Source organism: Mesocricetus auratus, unplaced genomic scaffold (genome assembly GCF_017639785.1).
Source record: "Mesocricetus auratus isolate SY011 unplaced genomic scaffold, BCM_Maur_2.0 Super-Scaffold_100006, whole genome shotgun sequence".
Taxonomy (NCBI): Eukaryota; Metazoa; Chordata; class Mammalia; order Rodentia; family Cricetidae; genus Mesocricetus; species Mesocricetus auratus.
The window spans coordinates 50,069,952-50,075,951 of NW_024429190.1; positions in this window are offsets into that span (position 1 = coordinate 50,069,952).

The window sequence follows — 6,000 nt, forward strand, 5'->3', positions numbered from 1 at the left end:
AGTGTTATGCTTTGTCACTGTGGGACTCAGTGTCATCATTTGCAAAATAAGACAATGATAAGCACCTATGTTTTAGGATTGCTAACAAGGATGAGATGTGCTAATGCATGTTAAGACCGTTTGTTGAGTGTCCAGAATATATCAAATACTAAAAAAGTGTTAGTCATATTAATAACTAACACTTTTGATTGCTGTTTCGTCAAACCTGACACTTTTTTTTAACTCATTGCCACTGTTGGGGAGCATGTCCTTCATTAATTATAGGTAAAACGCTTAGGTATGTTAAAACATTAGGAAATTAACACAGTGGTGTGAATAAGTTTGAGTTAAAGCAAAACTGAGAACACAAAAGCATGTGATTTCCATGGTAGAGAGTTGAGAGGTCATGGTACCTAAAAGATGAGCATAAATGTACCTGAATGAGAAAAATTAACCACAAGGGAGTGAGAAGCCTAGAGACAAACTTCAAAGACTTTGATTTTGCTTGAGGCCTCCAATTATCATTGCTGCTGCAGAAATGAGCCCAGCAGTAAAGCTGGCCCTAGATCTATGATCCTGCTTCAGGATGCAGGGCCTCCAGTAGGCACCCAGCCCAGTTGTGAACTGTCTGGACAGCAGTTACCGTGAAAAACTGGCAGCAAGAAGCTCATGGGCCTGATCCAAGAATTCTGTAATGATATGCTGCTTGCCTGGAGCTAGAAACTAGACAGGAAATCATGAGGGTAAGGTCCAAGGTGAGGCAAAATGGCCATGCTTGACTAAGAAACTAAGAACCACCAGACATCAGGATCATGCTGTTCCCAGGTAAATGGCTTGTGAGCATACACACCTGCTCTCTGTGGTGAATATGTCTCAAAACTCCTTCTAGGGGGTGGACAACTTGTGAATGATTTGTCTAAACTTTGTACTTAATTGCATTTTTTCAGGGGATTCCAAAATCAAAGCAGCTCATTTGTTCAAACTCTGTAAACAGGACACATTTTCTTAGTGATGGGGGCAGGGAAGGTGGCCTTTTCTAAGTTTTAATATTGATTCTATGTCAAATTTTATATGCTTGCTAAGTGAATAGTGCTGAATTCTTCCATCAAATATTTAAATGTGTAGACATCAAGAAAAACGTCTAGTCATCTGAAGTTGTTTCTCAACATTTTTAGTTTTAGTTGTTCTAACTTTTGAAATTAAAAAAAATGTTCTTTGAGAATTTTGCAAAATGTATTTTGAGCACATTCCCTCCCTCTCCTAACTTCTAGCCTCTTCTTCAATCCAAGCTTGTATCCTTTTTTTAAAAATTTAAGACAATAACTGCAACAACAAAAATCGATTAAGTCCAATTTTTGTCTCCATATGACCTCACATGTGAGAACTTCCACTAGAGGATGATTGAATTACTGAAGTCCACACCCTTAAACAAACAGACCCTCCCTCTCCCAGCCACGATCAGTTGCCAATGGCATCTCAAATGGGTGTGGGATATGCTGCCTACCTATGCCTACCTTGGGAATTTGTCTAGCTTCAGCTTGTACAGGTCTGGTGCACGCTGTTACAATGTCTCAAACAGTGTTACTCAACATGTGAATTATGACCCCTTAGGGGTTGGACTGCTCTTTCACAGGGGTCCCCTAAGGCCATTGGAAAGCATGGATATTTATATTAAAATTCATACCAGTAGCAAAATTGCACTTATAAAGTAACATTGAAAGTAATTATATGATTGTGGGTCACCACAACATGATAAACTGGATTAAAGGGTCTCAGCATTAGGAAAGTTGAGAACCACTGTTCTACAAGTTTATATGTGTAAATAACCTGTTGAGTACAGAAAATATTGCTTATTTGTAGTCACTCACTGTCTCTGGCATTAACAATCTTTCTCCTGTCTCTTCTGCAATAATCTCTGAGCCTTTGGAGGAAGGAATACTATATAGATGTCCCAATTAGAGCTGAGCTTTCCCCAGTCTCTTATTTTCTGCATTTTGGCTAATGGTGGATTTCTGTGCACCACACCTGTGATTTCCTCTTTGAATTTGTTAATGCCATTATTGAATATGTATACAAAATAAATAACATGAAGTTGCTTCAAATTTTCATATTGAACATGTTGTTATTAGAAATTTGCTTTTTATTAATAATATATTTTGAGTTCATTTGCTTTGTTAGTTTCCATCGTAATCCTAGTTTCCATAACTGACAATACAAACTAATGAAATAAGAATTTATTCTTTCTAATGTAAGGCTATTTACACAAACAAACTTCTGAGTGGCGTTTATGCTGTTAGTGACTTGCAAACCTGAGCTGCTCCCATCCTACGGTTCCTTTGGCCTTCCTTTGCACTTCATAGGAGAAAAGAAACTTAAAGAAGGGGAATTTACACTAGATATTTAGTCATCTTGGCTATGAAGTCACCTCTAACATTTCTTTCATATTCTGTTGCTTAAATCATGTGACATGGTGCCTTAGCGAGAGGAGTTTTGAAAATATTAAGTGTCCACCAAAAAACTGCAGCTTTATGACACTCATTTAACCACAAAAAAGCATTATAGAAGTGTACTATGGTTTATTAACCCTCTTTTAAATGGGCTTATAGCTTTCTAAAATTTCTCACACATGTACACATACACACACACACACACACACAAACGTTCTTGAACATATACCTTTCTTTAGCAGAGTAACAAACTGAGCTGAAGAATGACATTTCTAGTGGATAAGGTTGGGTGGGTGGTTGTGAAAAGCTATCCTGGATGAGTTTGGGCACAATCAGGGTGGTATGGCCTTAGACAATGAGCTAATTGGGTGCATGGGGGGAAGGGAGAGGGGAGAAGAGGACTGGAGAAGAGGACATGAGGGAGCAGGAAGTTTGAGTCAGGGGAAGAAAAGAGGAGAGCAAGAAAAGAGATACTATAATAGAGGGAGTCATTACAAGTTTAAAGAGAAATCTGGCTCTAGGGAAATGTCCAGAGATCTACAAAGATCTAGGCAATGGTGGGGAGGCTTTCTTAAATGGCCTTCTCTGATAATGAGATTGATGACTACCCTATATGCCATCCTAGAGCCTTCATCCAGTAGCTGAAATCCAGTTGCAGAGAGGGACGAGTGATGAGAAAAGGGGTCAAGACAAAGCTGGAGAAACCCACACAAACAGCTGACCTGAACAAGGGGAAGCTCATGGACCCCAGACTAGTAGCTGGGAAACCAGTATAGGACTGACCCAGACCCCCTAAATGTGGGTGTCACTTAGGAGATCTAGGCAATCTATGGGGCCTCTGGTAGTGGATCAGTATTTATCCCCAGTATATGAATGGACTCCTTCCAGTGGGTGCAGGTGGAGTTTCTTCCTCTCGTAGTGGCTACAGGTCCAAAGTTCTCTTCCAGTGGGTGCAAGCAGGTTCAATACTGCAATGGCTCTCCTCTTCTCATGGGTGGAGGCAGGACTAGTACCAGGATTTTGGGATGCTCCACCAGAATGGGTTCCCCCTTGTGCATGCCCCAAGCCTCAGGAGGCTCTGAGCAGAGCACAGGAAGATGGACCAGAAACAGGCCCAGGCTTACCTCTTCACGTGGGTGTAGGCAGGACCAGGATGTTGACATTCATGGGCTGGACCAACAGGATGGGTTCCCCATTGTGCAGTCCCCAGGCCTAAGGAGTCTCCAAGTAGGGCACTGGAAGGTAGGCCTTACTGTCTCTTATACTTGTCTCCATAATCTATAATGGTGCCATATATTATTAGATGAGATTTTAGTGTTTTTATTCTGAATTTCAAAGATTCCATGTTTTTGTGATTAATCTTAAGAGCGACATTGAAAGAATCATTCAATTTTATTCTTCTATTGATTAGTTTAGCTGTTCTTTGTTGCAAACTTGTCGTTATTACTTTTTAACATACCATAGCATTTCAATGGAATTGCATTGCTATTTAGACTTAAATCTGAGTGAATATTGATGTTATACTGACTTTCTATCAGGAATACAATTTTGTTGCAGTTTCTCTATAAGTTCTTTTATTTAGAAAAACACTCACCTCTATTCTTTTACAAAACTTGAAGCTCTTTCTGATCCCAAAAAGTCAAGTTATTTTTCTCAATGGGTACCAGTTGTGTTTCTACAATTCAATTCTACAACTATTTAGTTAAAGAATCAGCTAGTACATGTTATAAAGGGTTGCAACACAAGAAAGTCAGTGCCCCTTCATATATTGTAGTAGTTTGAATGTAACTGGTCCCTATATGCTCATAGGGAGTGGAACTATTAGGAAATGTGTGGCTTTGTGGGAAAAAGTATGGTCTTATTAGAGGACCTGTATCACTGTGGGTGTGGGCTTTGAGGTCTCGTATATGCTCAAGCCATGACCAGTGTTTCAGTTCACTTCCTGTGGTCTGTGAATTGCAGTGTGTATTAAATCTCAGTTCCTTCTCCAGCACCATTTCTGCGTGTATGCCTGGACTAAATCTCATAAACTGAAAGCCAGCCCAAATTAAATTTTTTTCCTTTATAAGAATTGCCATGGTCAATGTGTCTCTCACGGTGTTAGAAATCTTAGCTAAGACAGATACCCATGGGAAATCCTTGTTGTTTCCTGTACTTCCAACCTACTGGATATAAATCATAACTTTGCATAACTACCCTTCCCGCAGTTCATCATTGACTATAACGGCCCACAGAACTCAAGATATTGATTTGGTTATTTTTATTCATTCATTGTAAAATATATAACTTGAAAAGGAAGATGGAAGAGATGCCTGGGTCAAGGTATTTAGGAAGGGAACAATGTTTCTAGGGTGTATGAACCACAACAACATCTGTATGTGATCATCAACCCAGAAGCTCTGCATTTGCCCTTTGGAGAATTTCTGAAGATGCCCTTATAGAACTATGACTGATTTAATCAATATCCATTGGCGATCACCTCAGCATTTGGCCTTCTTTCCTAAAGGGAAAATGTGAGAAGTCAGACTGAACTTTTCCACCTTCTAATTAACAATTGATTCCCCTGGAAATCAGCCACTTTCCTGAAGCTATCCAGGAGCTCTGGCCATAAATGATCTCAGTAGCATATAAAGTACAAAGCCCTTCAGAGATTCTAAGAGTTTTAAAAGTTCTTGTATTTGAGCTCTGTATATAGAAATCACCACACAAGTGTGTGTGTGTGTGTGCTCACGCACTCCACAATGTCACCTCAACTCTATAAAAGTACAAAACGAATTAGTCCAAACAAATCTTTTGTTTTCACTGACTCTTCACTTAGAAAGGCAAAAATCATGAATCTCAAATTGCACATCTTTTGGATTATATCTGGGAATAAGCAATGTGGTGTGTGTGTGTGTGTGTGTGTGTGTGTGTGTAAAAATACTTTTTCCTACAGCTAACGGTGCCTTAAACCAAATTGAACCACACAGCAAAATGAAACTTTCTTGCGGCATTTTGTAGACCTGGGGATCAAACTCTAGTGCTCCATGTGTTAGAATCGTTCTCTAACCCTAGGCTAAATCCTTGTCTCCTTAAAAGAACAGGTGTTGGAACATGGCCAAAGTGTAATGGTTGATAAACAATGTCTTGGGGTCCTAAGAGAGGACTCCAGGGAAAAAAGGCAGAGGGCCTTTTACCTCAGGTGAATTTTGTTCCCTGAATTATTCTTGCACATGATGTGATTTCATGCCTCCTGCAACAAATATTTACATTCAGTTTATACAATATTCTCATTCTTGTTGTATGTGAGAACATAGCTATAGAACCCAGTCTGGTCAGAGTACCCTGAACCTAGATATGACCTCTGCCTCACTTCTGTGCTTTCCCAGATATAATCTATAGTGTGTGCTGGGCAATTGCATCTAAACTGGTCTGTCCTGAGAAAGTTCTGGGCAAAAGGATGCTCTGTTAATATTTAGTATGTGTTTACTGATGTTTATTTACATGTATATTTATCATGTTTTTCTGAATTCAAACAGACTTCTTGGATCACTGCTTTCTATTTTGCATTTGTGTATTTAAGGAGACTAAAACT